Consider the following 20,438-nt stretch of genomic DNA (forward strand, 5'->3'; position numbering starts at 1 on the left):
GTCAAGCTAGTCTCAGCAATTGCAGCATAAAACAGGAGGAATGCAATAATAGCAATGAGATCTTTACTGAGTCCTTACTAACTCATTTAACCTCCACAGCAACCTAGGGCAGTAGGTAAAATTGCTGTTCTCATTTTAGAGCTGTGGGTTCAGAGTGACAAGGTAATCAAAGGGCACTCAGGCAATTACTTGGGGAGCCAATACTGCAGCCCAAAGCATCTGACTCCAGCACTCACATCCTGATCATTGCCGACCATGCCTGGCCAGGTATGAAACAGAATGAGGTTTCGCTGTGATCTGGGGGGACGTAGTTTGTAAGGGTGCCTGCACCCGTGCCTGTCACAGAGCACACTTCCCATTGGGAACATCCCTGTCGACACTGCTGGCCACCATGGCGCCCTCTGGCTTCCTGCCCACAACAGGAACAGACCGTGGCCTCCTTGGTGATGGTGGGTCTTACTTTGGCTATTGCATCACTGCTCACTTACCCTCATCTCACCTAACCAGTAAGTCCACATGTGGGATCCCTGTCCCTACCACACACACATCCATTCAGGACAGGAAGTGCATGATGTGACTCACGAGCAGAGGGAAAGGGAATTGCGCTCAGCTGGTAAAGGCAAAGAAAGAACAAATAGAGGCTATAGCCACCAAGAAGAAGAAGAGAAGAGAAAGGACCAAGGCTAATAAGCACTGAGATGGCCTTGCTTCTTGTTAAAATATTGAGATGTTTCCAACTGCTTGGTAAATGGCCACTGCTCCAAGCCCACCCCCTTCCTAGTGCCCTGTCACCCTATCACTGTCTTTCCCCTTTCCAGCAGCTACAGAATTCAGAATGGTTTAATTCAGAATGGTTAGGTCCTAACCACTTGAATATTTTAAGTATTACCCCAGAAGAGAACTAAAACCAAACATTTGGCAAAAGTAGATTTTATCTACCTTTCATTGCCTTACTCCAGAGCGCGATTTCTGTGGCGCACAATTCCTCTCCCTGTCAAAATGCTCTTCCCCTTGGCAGCTTTTATCCTGCAACGCGGTTGCTGAAGATTCTGCTTTCACTCCCCTTCCTTGGGAAAAGCCCAGCAGAGAGGACCTTCCAACCAAACTGCCCTTAGCCATTCAGCATGGCCTTGCTGCCCAGAAGTTCACCCTCTTGGCAACTGTGGCCTACACTGTCCCAGCACGGACCCACGGCAGAAGAGGGCCCTCATGCACTCTGCACCCCTGTCAGACTTCTGTGAAATTAATGGCTCAGATAGCAAAGAAACCCAGTTCAGCCACCAAACTACTTAAAAGGCAGTTACAATCAAGGCATAAGATGTGATAATTTGATACACATATTCATTGTGTAATAATTTTCACATTAACACATCCATGGCCCCCAGTAGTTATCGTGTGTGTGTGTGTGTGTGTGTGTGTGTGTGTGTGTGGTTAGGACATGGGCAGTCTGTCAGATTCAAAACCAAGAACAACACTTCTCCAGCATTCCTTCCTCCAGTCCCCATTCTCTGCACCCTAGAGCAAACCCGCCTCCTGTGAGTAACACAAATTAACTCTAGTGTTAGTTAGAGAATTCAGTGTTTAGGAAATGGCCTTTGAGCCTCGGACTCAGTCTAGACGTTTTTCAGCCTGTGCCTCATCTGGGTGCCTTGCCGTCCTGGTTTCAGTGAGACCTGGAGCCGGCTCCGCTTTCTTTCCTGCCCGTGCCGTCTGCTTCATGCTCCCATACTTTTCTTATAAAACAATATTTTAAACTCTTAAATAAAATTGTAGGAAAAAAGTCATCCATAAACCTAACTCACAAAGTAATTACCTTACATTTTAGTCTATTATTTTCATGTCTGTAACCATATAAATAATTATAGCCATAGCCTTAAATTTTTCTCTCAAATGTTTTATTATTACATAATATAATTTCATATTTTTAAATTACCATTTTAATAGCTAAATATGCCATTTAGCTACTATGTCCTAATTTCCTTAACCATTTCCTTATTGTTAGATACTTTTTTTTTTATTATTTTACAGTTACAGATCACGTTACAATCAATACTTCAATGGACTTCACTTTTTTTCCTTTCCACTGTTTTCTTAGAATAAATCCTTAGGAGTTAGAATACTGGTCTGAGTCTTATAAATATTTTTATAGCCTTTTAACTTTCCATGAGGGCTATATTTGTTTATACCACTTGCCTCATTTCATGTCTGCATTCTACTTGCATGTCTTACCCAATCTTCTTCTGTAATTTTTATATTATCCTTTCTTTTACTTAGAAAAATTGTATATTTTTATGTAATTGCATCTGTTATTTTTCTCTTCTATCTTATATTGCCTTAATTCTTAGAATGTTATCAACACTTTAAAGTTCTGCCTTTTTGCTGGCCCATCTATAATTTCCTTAATATCTTGTTCTTTGATATATTTGGGAATTTTGAATATAGTTGTATATATTTTTTTCCACAACACTGTATCATTAACCCAATATCATTTATGATGTTTTGCTGTTTTACAAGGTTATAGTAATCCTACACTAATCTAGGTCAATTTCTGGGCTCTCTACACATTTGCATTCATATGTTTTTATACTTTTCATTCATATTTCTTTGTTTTCAACATGATGCTACAGTATGTTTTGATATCAGGTACAGATACTTATTCCTTGTTATTATTTTTCTAAAAACATTCTTCTGTTATACTCTGACAATCTTCACGTCCATGCTATTTGAGTAGTCTGTGCTCTTGGCCACACCCTAAGCTAAGCCAGCACCGTGATTATCCCACCTGTGAAATAATAAACTTAAATCCCACTAAACCACGTACTCATTCTCTTCACCTTCTCCACTCTTTTATTCCAAGTCACCCTGCACTTTGCACCATTGGGATCTATTACTCCAGCTCCTCACTTCACTCCTCATCACCCCGGCGGAGCAAAATGATCAATTATTTTAGGATAATTCCATCAGCATTTCACGTTTCACAATTTCTTGTCTATCCGCCAAAGTTACGTTGCCCATTTCCAACTCTGGAGGCCCCTGTCTGTCCAGGCTCAGTTTCTCCCCTCAGCTGCCCGCTGCAGCCTCACAGAAATCAAGGGCCCCTGTCACATTACAGTAGTTTCTCTGGTTGCGCATGCAGGATTTGCGTCAGGGTGGTAGAAGATTGGAATTGGCAAATCCAAATATGCTGCATTCTCCAATCTACGATGTTGTTATAGTGAGTGTTAAAAATTCTGGAACAGATTTTTTGTTGTTGTTGTTGTTGTTGTTGTTTTCTTTTATTATTATAGTTTAAGTTTTAGGGTACATGTGCACATTGTGCAGGTTAGTTACATATGTATACATGTGCCATGCTGGTGTGCTGCACCCACTAACTCGTCATCTAGCATTAGGTATATCTCCCAATGCTATCCCTCCCCCCTCCCCCCACCCCACATCTGGAACAGATTTTAAAACGTGTCAGTCACCAACTAGGAGACTAAAGAGTTACCCTAGAAACACTGCATGGCATGTAAGAGCAAATTTCCTTTTTTACCAGTAACATTCATTTAAATAGGAAATAGGAAACTATAGAAGGAAATATGTGTGTGTGTGCACGCATATGTGTGTGTGTGTGGGTGGGTGGGTGGAAGGGGTAAAACGGAAACACAGGGACAGAGACAGAAACAGTTGAGAATTCCTGCCTCAAAAAACCCGATCTGCTGGAGTTTGTATACATTGTCTTTTCCAAGCTTGAAAAAAGTTCTCCACAGAAGTAATGACCCTGGACTTGCAGAAGAGAGCGCTAAAGCTCAGAAAGTAAAGTCAGCTCTCAAGAAGACTTCGCTAGTAACTGGCGAAGTAGGATCCCACCCAGATCTGCGTTCTCCACCTGCTGTCACATGATGCAGTGAATCAAACAGTACTGTCACTGCTTACCTCATTACGATGCCACGCTGACTGTCTCAGCTCCACGACAGAGGTTATTGGCCATTTTGTTCAATGACACCTAGCAATGCCTGCTTCCTACCAGTTACTTAACAATAGTTGTTGAATAAATTGCTCCATTCACTTATATTCATGGCATATGGATGAATAAAGAGCATGCTCACCAAATATTTGGCTAGCAAGTACTCATGTATGTACAAAAGAACAGCCATGTGTCGGGCAACAGAATCAGGGTCAGAAACTCTCCTGTCGGGTCAGGGAGCAATGTGGTGGGACAGGGGCTGCCTCAAAGCCTCCTTTTGGGTTCAAAACCCACAGGAAAATGCAGCAGAAGAGTTTAGGAAGAGTACTTTCTATTTTGTTTGGAGGTTGGTTTTTTTGGTTTTTGGCTATTTTTAAAAATTAACACCTTGCATTGGTGTGGTACCTTTGTTACAACCAACAAACCAACGTTAGTACATTACTATTAGCTAACATCTGTAATTTAAATTAGGGTTTACCCTTTTGTTATATAGTTGGATAATTTGTGTTGTAGAGTTTAATGAGTTTTCACATATGCCAGTATCACTCATCCATTATCATAGCATCATACAGAATATTTTCACTGACCTAACAATCCCCTGTGCTTAACCTATGTATGCTCCTCCCTGTAGCTCTCAACACCTGGAAACCACTGATCTTTTTACCATTTTTATAGTTTTTTTTTTTTTCAGTGTGCTGTACATTAAGAATCATATAGCATGGAGTCTTTTCAGACTGATTTCTTTTACTTAGGCATATGCATTTAAGGTTCCTCCATGTCTTTGTGGTTTGAGAGCTCTTTTTTTAAAACCAGTGGATAATATTCTGTTGTCTGGATATACTGCAGTTTGCTTATTCATTCAAGTATTAAAGGTTATTTTGGTTGCTCTCAATTTTTAAGTTATGAATTCAGTTTCTAGTTAGCAGAGAACACATGAGCGTCAGTCTCTGGTACTATGCTGTTTCTAGAGCTCTATAGATGTGAGCCTACCACATGCTACAGCAGGAGAGACGTCTGCACACAGTGGGCCTGCTCTTCTCTGCAGTCTTCAGACTGGCTTTCTGATGCTTTTCATGATTATTTATTGAGGAATATAGTGTTAAATTCTAAGCCCAAATATTTTCTGATAGACTGGCACATTCGGGAAAAAAATGCAACAAAGACAGTTGAAGGACTCAAAATCCTCTCCTTTGAGGAAACACGGAAGAAGAGAGAATTCAGAGATGCTGCCAACCATCTGCAGCCACCTTAATGGCAGTCATCGGAAAGAGGGCCAGCCTCGCTCCGCAGGACCATGGGGGATAGAAGTAGGAGCAATGGGTGAAAGGAACCTTGGAGCCGTTCCAGGTTTTGAGAGGACGTTGAGGATTCCCATGCATTTTGTTGCAGACATTTCCCCATCTCAATCATCAAAGAGCAGGGGATAGTTGCCATCTGACCATCGAGTCTCAAAATATTGCAGCCCTGATAAGTTCTTACATATACCCACAGGAACTTGATTCAGAAACGTGTCAATCAAAAACATTTCTGAGACAATCTTGAAATTGAGTCCAGTAACCCACACAGCCCAATTCTGTTATCTCAGATGTCATCAGACGCCCTTGAAGGTGATTGAGGTTGCTTTTGTAAAGTTGGAGTTTAGAACCCTTAAGTGAGCACATCAGCTCTCGCATGGGGTATGGTGGCACCTGGAGAAGGCAGGCATTGCTTTCCTCTGGTGCTTGTGAGTTTTCATATTCAACACGTTTTGTCTTCTCTCCACCTGGGTTCAGAATTCTTCCTGCAGTTCTCACCTGAAACCACAGCCATGGGTGGCCCCACAGTGCTTTTCACTGAGTGACATGAGGACCCTGTAGGTCTTCTTCCCTCTGGAGCTGAGGCATCTGGTGTACCCCCTGTTTCAAGCAGTTCTTGCCCCATGGAGGGAGACCCTCTTCTGGGGACTTAGTGCCACACAGACACCCGTCCAGGGCCCAGCGCGTACAGCAGCTCCAGGAAGAATGCTGGCTGTTTTCAGGAACTAAGCTGGTTGGGTCCTTAATTTCATGCCTGAATCTCCTTTCATTTTCTGAGAGCCAAGTTATGTGGTATTTTCCTTGATTGAAATTCTTAAAATCATCTTGGTCCAGTGCCTACCACCCACCCTCTGCCTGTTGTTTCTCAGTATTTCTATAGAAACAGACATCCAGGTATTCAAATCCTACAGTCCTAGAAATGGCTGTTCTCACCAGAGGACGTCAGAGCCCTGTCCTTTGTTGTCCAATGCCCAGTGCAATCTCCCTGTGGCTCAAGCTGGGCTCTGGACAAGGAGATCGTTTTCCACAGGCAAGAGCAGCACCCCTGTGACACGCCTCACCTTCATGAATTCAGCCTGGGCTCCTCAGGCCAGAGTCCTAAAAGCAGTTTTGAGTCAAACCTATATTTCTTTTGGCTTCAAGGAAGAACTATATAAATTTCAGTTTGGCTACGCAGGTCCCGAAAGTAAATGTCATTACAGGCCTTTATTTAAGATCAGATTTTACATTTGACACCTTTTCTGTCAGAGGAAAGTACATGGAAATATCGAGTCATGCTTATAGTGCAATCAGTTTAATTAGTTTGTACACACTAGTAAAATATCAAACATTGGCAGAGTCACATCTTATGACTGTGCCCCTTACCATGAATGCATTACATTGTTGCCATGGAGTTTCATGTTAAAACACTATTTCATCATTTCACACTCCAAAACACTATTTGTTCAGCCAGTTGTGCCAAAACAATTGAGGAAGAGAAAAGCAGGCTGCAAACACAAAGCCAAACCTTTGTGGTGAGGTGGGATCGATGGCCATTTTAATCCTGCACCATTCTGTATTTTCTTAAAATTTTCCTCAGTGACAGATTAAGGGGCCAAAGGAAAAGTTACTGTGCAAAGAATTTGAAGAGACAGAATGAATTCCAGAAGTTGTCCTGATCAGAAACTGGTAAGCCCAACAACAGTCAAACTGAGAGCCAAGTCAGGAATGCAATTTCATTCACAATTGCCACAAAAAGAATAAAATACCCAGGAATACAGCTAACTAGGGAGGTGAAAGATCTCTACAATGAAGTTTACAAAACACTGCTCAAAGAAATCAGAGATGACATAAACAAATATAAAAACATTCCATGCTCTTGGATAGGAAGACTCAGTATCATTAAAAGGGCCATACTGCCCAAAGCAATTTACAGATTCAATGCTATTTCTATTAAATTACCAACGACATTTTTCACAGAACTAGCAAAACTTATTTTTAAAATTCGTATGGAACTAAAAAGCCCTAATAGCAAAGGAATTTTTTTTTAATTAAAAAGTAAACTTTAATGTCAAAAATGCAAACTTGGGGAGGGCAGAAAGATCACACACAAGGCTGTCACTTCACACTTGGAGGGTTGCTTCCCAGAAGGTGGGCAGCTGGGCAGAGGTGCTCCTCTCTTCCCAGTCAATTGGGCAGCAGGGCAGAGGTGCTCCTCACTTCCCAGAAGGTGGGCAGCCGGGCAGAGGCTCTCCTCACTTCCCAGAAGGTGGGCAGCCAGGCAGAGGCACTCCTCTCTTCCCAGACAGGGTGGCGGCCAGACAGAGGCACTCCTGTCTTTCCAGTCAGTTGGGCGGCAGGGCAGAGGGGCTCCTCACTTCCCAGACGAGGGGGGCGGCCGGGCATATGCGCTCCTCACTTCCCAGACAGGGCCTCGGCAGGGCAGAGGAACTCCTCACTTCCCAGACCGTGTGGAGGCCAGGCAGAGGAACTCCTCACTTCCCAGACAGTGCAGTGGCCAGGCAGAGGTGCTCCAACTTCCCAGATGGTGGCCACCGGGCAGAGGTGCTTCTCACTTCCTAGATGATGCCGGGGGTGGGCAGAGGCGCTCCTCACTTCCTAGATGGAGCAGCAGCTGGGCAGAGGCCCTCCTGTCTTCCCAGACGGGCAGCAGCTGGGCAAAGGGGCTCCTCACTTCCCAGTAGCCAAGGAAATCTTAAGCAAAATAAAAGCAGAGCTGGAGGCATCATGCTACCTGACTTCAAACTACACTATAGGGCTACAGTAACCAAAACAGCATGGTACTAGTACAAAAACAGACACATAGACCAATGGAAAAGAATAGAGAACCCAGAAATAAGGCTACACACCTACAACCATTTGATCTTCAACAAACCTGACAAAAGCCACGGAGAAAGGATTCTGTATTCAATAAATGGTGCTGGGATAACTGGCTAGCCATATGCCTAAGATTGAAACTAGACCCCTTTCTTATACCATGTACAAAAATCAATTTAGGATGGATTAAAGACTTAAAGTATAAAAGTATAAAAACTCTGAAAGATAACCTAGGCAATACTATCCTGGACATAGGAATAGACAAATATTTCATGATGATGCCACAAGCAATTGAAACAAAATCAAAAGTTGGCAAATGGGACCTCTTTCATAGTTAAACTAAAGAGCTTTTGCACTGCAAAGGAAACTATCAACAAAGTAAACAGACAACCTACAGAATGGAAGAAAATTTTTGCAAACTATGCATCCAACAAAGGTCTAATATCCAGCATCATCTATAGGGAACTTAAAAAAATGTACAAGAAAAAAACAAACACCCCCATCAAAAAGCAGGCAAAGGACATGAACAGACACTTTTCAAAAGAAGACATACATGCTGTCAATAAGCATATGAAAAAAGCTCAACATCACTGATCATTTGAGAAATGCAAATCAAAACCACAATGAGATACCATCTAACACCAGTAAGAATGGCTATTATTAAAAAGTCAAAAATAACGGAAGCTGGCAAGGTTGTGGAGAAAAAGGAATGCTTATACACATTGGTGAGAGTGTAAGTTAGCTCAACCATTGTGGAAGACAGTGTGGCAATTCCTCAAAGACCAAAAAACAGAACTACCATTCAACTCAGTAATACCATTACTGGGTATATACTCAAAGGAATATAAATCGTTTTATCATAAAGACACATACATGTGTATGTTCAATGCAGCACTATTCACAATAGCAAGACATGGAATCAACCTAAATGCCCATCGATGGTAGACTGGATAAAGAAAATGTGGTACATATATACCATGGAATACTATGCAGCTATATTCTTTGCAGGAAGAAAGATGGAGCTGGAGGCCATTATCCCTAACAAATTAATACAGGAACAGAAAACCAAATACCAAATCTTCTCACTTGTAAGTGGGACCTAAATAATGAGAACTCATGGGCACATAGAGGTGAACAGCACACACTGGGGCCTATCTATTGGAGGATGGAGAATGAGGGGAGGGAGAGGATCAGGAGAAACAACTAATGGCTTAATATTCCAGGTGATGAAATAATCTGTACAACAAATCCCCGTGACACAAGTTTACCTATATAACAAACGTACACATGGACCCCTGAATTTAAACGTTAAACAAAAAATAAGATAAAAAATAAGCACATGCAAAAAACAAACAGAAAAAGAAACTGGTCAGCTTTATGTGTGGAAGAAATGGGGGGATAGGAGACTCATCAAATCCACTCAATTTGATGCATATTATTTGGCCTTAGTTCCAGAAACCATGCAAAAGGCTGGGCCCAGAGGTGAGCAGGAGCCCAGCACACACGCATCCTCCCCAGTGTGGGTAAGCACCACCGCAGTAGCCGAGTGGGCAGAGGAGAGAGCTTTCCATTCGTGTGGAGGGGTTGGGGTAGATGCCATGGGAAGCCACTCAGAGGGACTCTTGGATTTAATGAGTCCCAGAAGTAAGAAGAGGAGGTCCTCTCAACGTAATGAAAGATACAGAGGTTGGCTGGGCGTGGTGGCTCATGCCTGTAATCCCAGCACTTTGGGAGGCCAAGGAGGGCGGATCACCTGAGTTCGGGAGTTCGAGACCAGCCTGACCAACATGATGAAACCCCGTCTCTACTAAAAATACAAAATTAGCTGGGTGTGGTGGCACATGCCTGTAATCCCAGCTGCTTGGGAGGCCGAGGCAGGAGAATCGCTTGAACCTAGGAGGCAGAGGTTGCAGTGAGCTGAGATCGCGCTCCAGCCTGGGCAACAAGAGCGAAAATCCATCTCAAAAAAAAAAAAAAGAAAAGAAACAGAGGTTTAAGAGGTTATATTGTTTGGGGGCCATCAAATAGAGCACAGTGCTGGTCACAGAATTCCCAAGGGCAGCAGATTTAGCGTCAGGGGCCTCTTTGAAACTGATCCTCTCTCCAGCAAATGTGCATACACGAAGACAATACACGCTGTAAACGATTTCTGGGTTTCGCGGATGTTGAAGAGATCCTGTTGGCAGCCTCTGAGTTTGTATTTGCAGGCTGCCTGGCTTCCCAAGAACCAGGGTTGGTGCTTTGCAAATTAAGATGTTTATGATATGAGTGCTTGGTCACAACTTTGGAACCATGTGATAGCTACTTTCATAAAAATCCAATTAAAAATGGATTAAGATCACTTTAATACTAGAGGAAACTTAAGAGATTGATGAGCTTGGCCTCTTTTCCTCCTCAGCAGACATGTTTTGTCAAGCCATCACAGATGGATGTGCATTTTCTTCCCGAGAACACTTGAAGCCAGGAAGGCCATGCTGCAATATTTTCCTCCAAATGCTTTTATTGAATGAAATATTTTCTGTTGTATTTGAAGCCACTTGTTCTTCCTCGATTCTTTGTAAACACTGAGAAATACTGATTAGGATTTCCAGAAAAAATAATTATTTTCCACTTACCAATTGACTCTGGTGTGTATTTTGTGGATAAAAACTAGAGTAACAACAATAATAGGAATTTTGTCAATATGGGTAAATCATGTGCCCCAACAGCAGTGCCCCCAGCTGGTGAGTGGGTGGGCGACCCTGGCCTGCGTTTCTTTCCTCTTTTGCAATGTTTGTCATGCCGTCTCCACCTTGCATTGATATTTTTAATATTTTGACTGTAGAGTGTATTTCCTTATGCATGCCCTTTAAAAATGATGCAGGATAATTTCTAGAACTGTAAATTTTTCACAGTCAGAAAAACATTGATGTATATCTTTTAAAGCAGTGGTAAGCCTAATTCTTGATGTTTCTTTTAAAAATGTAAATAGCTTAATTCTATAATCAATGAGTCCACAAATGTTTGCAGACATTCTGCTATACACAAGGCAGCATGTTCTTGAAATAACAAAATATTAAATGCGCCATAAAAATTCTCTCTCTAGATTACTGTTTGAGCAATCTGGATATTACATGATTAAACAGTAATTTCCTGAGCACTTCTGCGTGGTTCTTTAATAAAGAAGAGGGATTATTTACTGGTGTAACCTGAGACTCACCAGGGCATAGAGAAAGCAGAGGGTCTGCTTTCAGCCTCGTCTCTGAGCAGAACATCATTTTCTTATCAGTACTGGATTAAGCAATTTGTGGTCCCATCCCCTGGGCCACTAAACCATTTTGTGGGCAATAGTCCATAATCACGGAAAGCTGGCAAGATGTTTGTGTAGCGCAATCATCACAAGTCTTTCAGGACGTTCTGATGTCGTTGAAAAAAATACTTTGCTAAACCATCAGTGTGAACATGCTTGAGTGACACCTGGTCACTATTCTGTCTGCAGGGAGGCAGGGCTGATTCCCAGAGGCTCCTGTCTTAGAGAAAGATAAGAACCGCTGACAGGGACCACCTTTCTCCCTTCTCTCTCAGGCAGCACCCAGCCTTCTCCTCTAGAAAAGCACTGGACCAAGACAAAGAATCCCTGTTTCAAGGGATGCCAAATGACCACTCTGACCTGTATTAGACCTGGGTGAGCACTGATTTTAAGGTTTTTTCATTGGTAATGAATCCGGTTGAGGTGACCCCATTGTCTAGGGAAGGCAGGGCCAAGGACGCATGTCCCTGCTGAGGTCTGTCTCAAAAAGGACATGTTGGGCCAGAGGATATTGTCTTACACACATGCATCAAGAAAGGGGCTGTATTTGAATCGATAGAAGTAGAATTAAATTTTCTCGTAGAAGCAGTGTTGTGATACTAGGATATAGACTTGGCCAGTGGTATCACATAAAATAGCTCCAGGAGACATTTATTTACTCTTTCATTTACTCCAGGTGCTAGGCTATATCTCAAGTACTTTTCATAAACAAGGTTATTAAGGACACATGCCAAAACACTGTTCTGGAAACTTTTTGTTTTGTTTATTCCAGAATTATGCAAGGCAGAGTGGCATTTCAAAAGCTCTATTTTTCCCAGTTTTTCACAGCTGATTATTTTTTTAAAAGCTGCAGTTCTACCTCCATCTTCAACAGAGGCAGATGCCCAAGTCTTGCCATTGCTACGTGGTGTCCTGACCGCCAAGGAGGTAGAGCTCACAATCACATAGGAACATGTATTTCCAATTTTCTTTGTGCTAACTTCCTTGCCACCATCAGTGCACTGGGTTTTGTGGATGTTGAAGAGATCCTGTTGGCAGCTTCTAAGTTTGTATTTGCAGGATGCCTAAAATCATAAGATATTATGTGCTGGGACATCAAAAAATATATCAGCTGCTAGCTCCAGAATAATGAGACTACTCTCACAAGTGCAAATATGGGTCATTGTCACTGCAATCTGGGTACCTCAAAGGCCTTCTAAGACAGAGACCATTGTCTATGTATCTTGCTATCCCCAGGCCTAACGCAGAGCTTGGCATCAAGCTCGTATCCCACCAATTAATGTCTATGAAATGAATGCATGAGCTATTAGCCCAGAGAAGATCTGGATAGTTTGCCTCATCAAGGCCTGTAAGTCTTGACCAAGGCTGGCCAGGGCAGCACAGGCTTCAGGGGAGAGCCAATCAAAAGGAGGCATGGCCAGCTCTGGGCAGGCATCGTGTACCAATGTGGGGACTAACCACTGAAATGCCAGTCAAGACACAAGAAGGGACCTAGGCCAAAACCTGCCCAAGGTTAGCAGAGCGGCAAGGGAAGGAAGTATCAGGAGGATCGAAGTATTGTGGGCACAAAAAGGCAAAGTGCTAGTATTGCTAATTTTGACCCAGTGCCCGTGGGCCACCAACAGGACAAAGGCGGCTGTGTGGTGTTCCCTGTCCCAGGCATACTGAAGGTGGGATAGAGTGTGAGAACACCGCACAACCCAGGCTGCACCAGGGCGCTGGACACCAACAGAGCTCACGGATATTTTAGCTTCTGATAATTCAGCTTTCTTCTCTCACAGGTGTAAACTCACTTTTAGAAAAACAGTGAACCATGGGACTGTACTAACAGAAGAACAACAAACGCCCACCACAAGCCCCGCCTGTCTGTGACGTGGTGGCCAATGCAGTTAGGAAGAGAGAGCTCTCATCTCAGACTCGTTCACATCGAGCTGGTCATGACTGGAAAGTTTACACGTATTGGCAAATATGCATGTTTTAAACTATGGTGAAACCCCATCTCTACTGAAAATATTAAAAATTAGCCGGGCATGGTGGTGGGCGCCTTCAGTGAGTTTCTGAATTAGTGTGGGGCATTGAGGAAATATTTCAGGGACAGAACTTCACCCCAGCCCAGGCCTTTTCTCACATGCAAAGGCAGATGCAAGGGCAGAAGTCATCGTCTTGGGATGAAGGTCTGCAAAGTCATTCATTTATGCCCAGGAATTGGAAATCTCAAGACTCTAGGCTGTTTCCCTAGTTAGCCTTTGCACTCTGAACTTGGCTTACTCCCCTCCCTAGTGACCACTCTTCTGAACTTCACTCACATTTCTGTCTAAGAACTAAGACGCAAGAGGAGGTCCCAACCTCAAAGAAACTTGTTTCAAGTTTCTTTCAGAGGAGGAGTTAAGCCAATTAGATGGTTACGTGTTGTGTAACTGAGCTCATAAAACATGAAATGGCTTGAACTAAGGTAACAGGGGATAAGTGGCTAGAAGACTTTTTAACATTCTTAATTTGGCTGTAGGGTGGAACACATGAACGACTTCAGAAACATTTTTGGTGAGCAAGATAGAATGGAATTGTTCATGTATCAGGCAACTTAGTGTTTGGGAGATAACCCCAGATAAAAGGAAAATTATCATGGGATGAAATTAATGAAATAAGTATTAAAAAGTTCTTAGCCATGAAACAGCTAAGGACAATTTACAGAAGTCAGAGAGGCGAAAGTGAGATGAGGAGGAAGGAGGGAAATGCCTCTGACAAACACAGCCAATTAAAAAGTACCGTGATTCTAAGCCGCAGCACGCTCTGTCTGGTCTGGCCTCGCCTAGAGTTCTTCTGCACCCACACCGAACCCAGCTGCTCCCCTCACTCCCCACCATCCTGCGTCTCCTCACACAGCCCAGTGGAATCCAGCGGTGTGCGTGCTCAGGTCAGCCTTCTCTCTTCCAACCCTGGTAGCTCATGACCAGCTTGTGAAAAAGATCACTACACAGCGTGGCAGAATTGCGCCACTGAAAATGCACGTTCTCAGCGTTCAGCTGGCCTCATGATTTCACTTCAGTCTCCTAATTGTCTTTGGTGAGAATTTTCTCTTTTTTTCCTTTTTTTCTTTTTTTTTTCAGACGGAGTCTCGCTCTGTCGCCCAGGCTGGAGTGCAGTGGCCCGATCTCAGCTCACTGCAACCTCTGTCTTCCAGGTTCATGCCATCCTCCTGCCTCATCCTCCCGAGTAGCTGGCACTACAGGCGCCCACCACCATGCCCGGCTAATTTTTTGTATTTTCAGTAGAGACGGGGTTTCACCATGTTAGCCAGGATGGTCTCGATCTCCTGACCTCGTGATCCGCCCGTCTTGGCCTCCCAAAGTGCTGGGATTACAGGCATGAGCCACCGCGCCTGGCCTTTTTTTTTCCTTTTTAAATTTGTTTTTAAATTAAGAATTGTATCTATTTAAGACTTTTCTTTATCTCCTTAAGCCACCCCTCATCTGTGCTAGCAGGCTGCTCGGCATCCTACTTCGAGGAAGTTGAGGACAGCAGCCCTGATCACCCCCAAATGCCTGACCCTGAACTTTAGAGGTATCTCTAGCTTTTCCGTAGCTTCCTTTCTTTTTCTTGGCTCAGACCTTAAATTCTTGGCTCCCTGCTTATCTCCTCCACACACTCCCCTTAATTAACCTCATGAGCACTTTTTGGATTCTCTGCCTATTTCCTCTGACTCTCCAATCCTGCTCTCCATTTCTGCCCTTCCCCAGGCTGCAGAGACAAGGACCTAATTGCCTCGGGGGCATCATCCCTATTCTGGCGTCTCCAATGACATCATCACCTACCTCTTTAGCTAGCCCTTGCCTTTTCTGTACTTTGCTGTGGCTGGTGGGGACTATCACCAGTTATCAAAACCTAGAAGTTCTGTCTTTTCCATCACCTTCTCTACCCCTGGAGGTCTTTCCAATTTCCCTTCATTATTATTTCTCCAGCCTGCTCTGCTTTTCGTCGTCTACTCCTACTGCTTCAGTCCAAACCCTCACTAGCACCTAGACAACTCAGAAGCCTCCAAAATCATCTCTAGTCTCAAGTCTTGTCCCTTTTAAATCTGTCTCCCACACTGTGGTTTGGGCACTCACCTTTAAATGGAAATTTGTCTGGCCTAGCCCCTTTTAGTGCCTTGCCATTGCCCACATAAGAAATCCAAGGCCAGGCGCAGTGGCTCACGCCTGTAATCCCAGCACTTAGGGAGGCTGAGGAGAATCACTTGAGGTCAGGAGTTCAAGAACAGCCTGGCCAACATGGAGAAACCCCGTCTCTACTAAAAATACAAAATTAGCTGGGTGTGGTGGCATGCACCTGTAATCCCAGCTACTCGGGAGGCTGAGGCAGGAGAATCACTTGAACCTTGGAGGCAGAGGTTGCAGTGAGCCAAGATCGCACACCATCGCACTCCAGCCTGGGCAACAAGAGTGAAACTCCGTCTCAAAAAAAAAAAAAAAAAAGAAATCCAAGTATGCTACCAGCACACACAGGGTCCTCCCTCTCCAGTCTGCCATTGCCAGCTCTGCCTTGCACGTCATGGTCCAGCAACACAGAACTGCCCATAGTCCCCACACTCGATGTGCCATTTCTGAACACCTTACAATTTTTTATCCTCCCTCTTTGGCCAACTCCTATTTTGACAACAAAAATATTTTCCTCAGGACACCCTTCCGAATTCTATAGACCACATGAGGTTCCCCTCTGCATTTCCATGATGCTTTTTGTTAATGAACTTTTAAGAGTTCCTTTTGCTGGGTGCAGTGTCTCACGCCTGTAATCCCAGCACTTTGGGAGGCTGAGGTAGGCGGATCACAAGGTCAGCAGATCAAGACCAGCCTGACCAACATGGTGAAAGCCCGTCTCTACTAAAAATACAAAAATTAGCCAGGTGTGGTGGTGCGTGCCTGTAATCCCAGCTACTCAGGAGGCTGAGGCAGGAGAATCGCTTGAATCCAGGAGGCGGAGGTTGTAGTGGGCCGAGATCGCGCCACTGCGCTCCAGCCTGGGCGACAGAGCGAGACTCTGTCTCAAAAAACAAAAACAAACAAAAAAAGAGTTCCTATTATGTTTCATCCGAATGAATTAGACTTAGTACACAGTTGATTTTCTCCACATCTGATGACTAGCTGACACTGAACATCAGTAAGCTAGCCTTCCTACATGAGAACTTCATGTGCATTCGGTAACTCCGCATTTCATGTGATCATTACCTGCATTACTCACATGAAATCTCACTGACCTGGATTGTAACAACCTTTCCACATGTCTTCCTCAGCAGTCCCTCAGTCCCTCGAGAGTGGTAAATATGTCTAATTGATTTACATATTCTAATATCTGACAGTGTGACTGTTTCAAAACAGTTGCTCCATAATTGTTGAATTAATGAAATACTAACTCTCCTCCATTTCAGCGTAGTATCCTTCTGTCTTTATGACAAGGATTGCTAATTTCAAGCTTTTAACCCAGTTGTTTGGTAGTCAAGGAATATATAAAACTGTTTCCTCATGGAACAAAAATAGTAATATCCACAAAACCCCATTTTTCCATCCACCTCCTGTATATAAATAAACCTAAGATCGTTAAAAGGGATGTCGTGACTCGAGAGGTCTCCACCTGAAACTGGGACTTGACTTTGGTTTTACTGGCTCTGCTAGGCTGTGGGCTGAATATAAAACCATGCCTAGTCCTTTGAATCCACTTATTATTTCTTTACAAATGCAATTTGTAGTGGACTTCCTGAAAATGTTTCAGAACAGGATATAGCATCTTATTTTTTTTTACTTTTTCTTTAAAATATTCAAGGAAATCTAAAAAGCAGAGAGAGGAAACTCAGCACAGCTCTGGCAGCAAAGATCAGAACCATCAGAGGCCAGCATTAGGGAAGGTTATGGTAAGAGGCAGCACTTGCAGTCAAAGTCAGATTCTTCATCAGACACAGTGCAACGCCGACCCAAGCAGCTCCTGGCTGGCACGGGGCCATGCTCCAGGCTGGGTCTTCTCCAGTCCTTTCGTTCACACCTGCACTTGTACGTTTTGCTTCAGTTTATTACTCTGTCTTTCCTTTGCACCTAAACAAAACAACTACTTTCCCCGCCCGCCCCCGCCCCCCCAACCCCGAGTAAGTTTGGACCATTCTCTCAGACATTTCTTGGTATGTAGAAATTTCTGCCTGGAATAAAGTTACTTGAATGACGACGCTAACCCTTCTTGGATTTGCCCTTGGATCGTAACTCAAGGACCCTGTGCCCCTCACTAAGTCTCAGATGCATCTCTCTTGTTTAGATAATTCTACATCTTCTTCTGGGTCTTCAGGCCTGGCATTCTTCTTGACATTCTGACGTCTGCAAATCTATCTCATTCACTCCCTTATGTTATCGACTGCAACTTTCTTCAGAGCACTGGCTTTTCGATGCCTGAGTCAATTAGATCAGGATAATTTGTGAGATAAATGGAAAATTCCTACACGTGCTCTTGTGTCAATATTTTCTCTCCATGAGAAATCACACTTTGCTCCTTAGCCGCTTGGGTTGTTACCTTAGCACAGTATGACTGAGTCAGGAGAGCATATTTCTGTTTTTCACTGATTCAAATCTCAGCTGAGGAGCTACCCGCTAGGCTGGCACCTTCCCTCACTACCTACCCGGGCCTTCCACTGCATTTGGTGGGTGCACTCCTGAGCGGCTTGCTGAGTCAGAACTAGTTGGAAGATGACTAGGACTTCCAACAAGGTTGCTGACAAGTTTCTCTTCTAATACATGTGAGCAATTTCCTGGCCTGCTTTTTTTTGCTGCCTCTCCACTAGATGTTCTTTGAAAGCATGGTAACCAGTCATGGAAAGGTTTTCTGACATACAGGAGACCAAACGTTGGCTAGCTAATTCTTAGGCTGAAATTATTACTGTAATTTGAAATAATAATTATAAAAACATGCAGGATGTGAATCTTTAATAATCCAACCAAATTCAGAGACCGAAACATGTTACCAGGCAGCTTGTAAAAATGTTCCCGGTACAGTATGCTGTTGCATTCTGGATAGCGTCTCTTACCCCTCTGAGCAGTGCAATCACCCTGTAATAATTCTCCACCTTTTACACTCTTCTGCCTGGAAGGTGGCAGAGTGGTGTAAACAGGCTTTCTGAATTTAAACAACAACAACGCTGATTTGCGGCATTTGCTGACTTTTGTTGTGTAAAGATTCCTGCCATAGCTGATTTCAAGCTATAAACAGTTTAGCAGCTTCCTCATAGAATTCCTGTGCATTTAACAATTGGTGCTCTGAGCCCACAGGAGCTGCCTCCAGGATAACCCTGGGTGTGGAGCCCAACCTGAGACACCCATCGCCTCTCTTACGCCCAACTGAGGGTTTGCCAAGGTCCATGTGAGAGGTGAGGCCAGCTGGACTTCCTGGGTCCAGTGGGGACTTGGGGAACTTTCCTGTCTTACAAGAGGATTGTAAAACGCACCAATCAGCACTCTGTAAAACACTAATCAGTGCTCTGTAAAACACACCAATTGGCGCTCTGTCAAATGCACGAATCAGCAGGATTCTAAAAGTAGCCAATTGTGGGGAGGATTGAAAAAAGGGCACTCTGATAGGACAGAAACGGAACATGGGTGGGCATAATAAAGGAATAAAAGCTGGCCATCCCAGCCAGCAGCAGCAACCCGCTCAGGTACGCTTCCACGCTGCAGAAGCTTTGTCCTTTTGTTCTTCACAGTAAACCTTGCTACCCCTCAGTTCTTGGGTCTGTGCCATCTTTAAGAGCTGTAACACTCACCATGAAGGTCTGCGGCTTCATTCTTTGAAGTCAGTGAGACCATGAACCCACCAGCAGGAACCAACTCCGGACACACATGGTCTCTTCAGAAACAAAGTGGTCTCAGCAATGAACGTTTCCAGCGAACTCCCTATATAATTTGAATGTAACAATATATCACAACATAAACAGGCTTTCCAATTTATGCAATAGGCTTTACGTTTTCTGTATTTTTGTCTGCATGTATAGAATTGACAAAGCCTATATTTTCCACATAGGAAAATATACAACGAAGAGTTATTTTGTTTTTGTATCAGTGTTGCGTGGAATATTCCACTTCAGTTAAAACAGCTGTTGTTTGGGCAGAGTATCAACGTGTGGCATACACAAGCTAAACAACCCAGTAGAGACTGCATTCTTTAAGAGGAGCTGCTTACCTGGCAATGCCCGCTGGGAGCTTCCCTAACTGGAGGTCCCCTCACTGGGAGCATCCTGCCAGTGCAGACAGACGTATAACCTGGGATGTCTGTTTTTTCTTTTTTCTCTTGACCTAGTCAGAAGATTGAACATGTTGTAACTGTAGAAAGTCCGTCATCCTTGTGTATGCACTTGCTGAAAGATCCACTGAAGAGCAACCTTCATGAACATTACCAGGGGACTTGTGCTCCTATAAAACGCACTGTTTTCCTCACTGCGAGGTGGGTCTCTCACCGCGATGGACTATCTGTGATCACAGAGCACTTCTTCCCTGGGCCTTCCCTGTCACACTGATGGCGTGAGTATGTAGGGCAGGGGTGGGAGTGAACATGTTAATCTCTTTTGAATAAACTGATTTTGAAGTAGATGTCTCAAAAAAAAGTTTGTCGCAATACTTTCTGGGTAGTGACATTAATTCTCCCCACCAAGAGTAGTAGTTTGGAGTTATTACTTATAAGCAGTGTGGCTTATTTAATAGTTTTATTCCCAGTGCATTTCAGGCCACACATCTTCAACGTATAAAGTGTTTGTGTAGGGGAGAATTAAAGTAAAACAGAGAGCCACCTCTTCCTCCCAACCTGTCTCCAGTGATTCCAGAGAGAATGCGGCAGGTCATAAGTACAGAACGATGCTTTGCACCTGAAATAAACCAATAAAGTAAGGCGGACACAGGAGATGGTTCAATCCCAATTTAGGTTTTGGGGACAGAAGGGCTGACCGTCCTGGGGATGTGGCCTTGAGTGTTCTCTGTACCCCGTGCAATTTTCCACAGGAGCCTTGGCAGAGAGCTGCTGTCAGAGTCTGGGGCTTTTTCCATCCAGAGCTGGGCAGCATCACCTCCCATGC

General features: G+C 43.8%; 1 protein-coding gene across 1 annotated transcript in view; it reads left to right on the plus strand.

Annotated features, from left to right (window-relative positions):
- LOC100615113 (uncharacterized) overlaps window positions 1–19,973 on the plus strand; it is a 46,652-nt gene extending 26,679 nt beyond the window's left edge. Inside the window, exon 4 of the mRNA XM_063815921.1 lies at window positions 19,670–19,973. The gene's annotated coding sequence lies outside the window, so the exon portion shown is untranslated. The remainder of the gene's footprint in view (window positions 1–19,669) is intronic.
- The last annotated feature ends 465 nt before the right edge of the window (window positions 19,974–20,438 follow it).

Source organism: Pan troglodytes, chromosome 6 (assembly GCF_028858775.2).
Source record: "Pan troglodytes isolate AG18354 chromosome 6, NHGRI_mPanTro3-v2.0_pri, whole genome shotgun sequence".
NCBI classification, from domain to species: Eukaryota; Metazoa; Chordata; class Mammalia; order Primates; family Hominidae; genus Pan; species Pan troglodytes.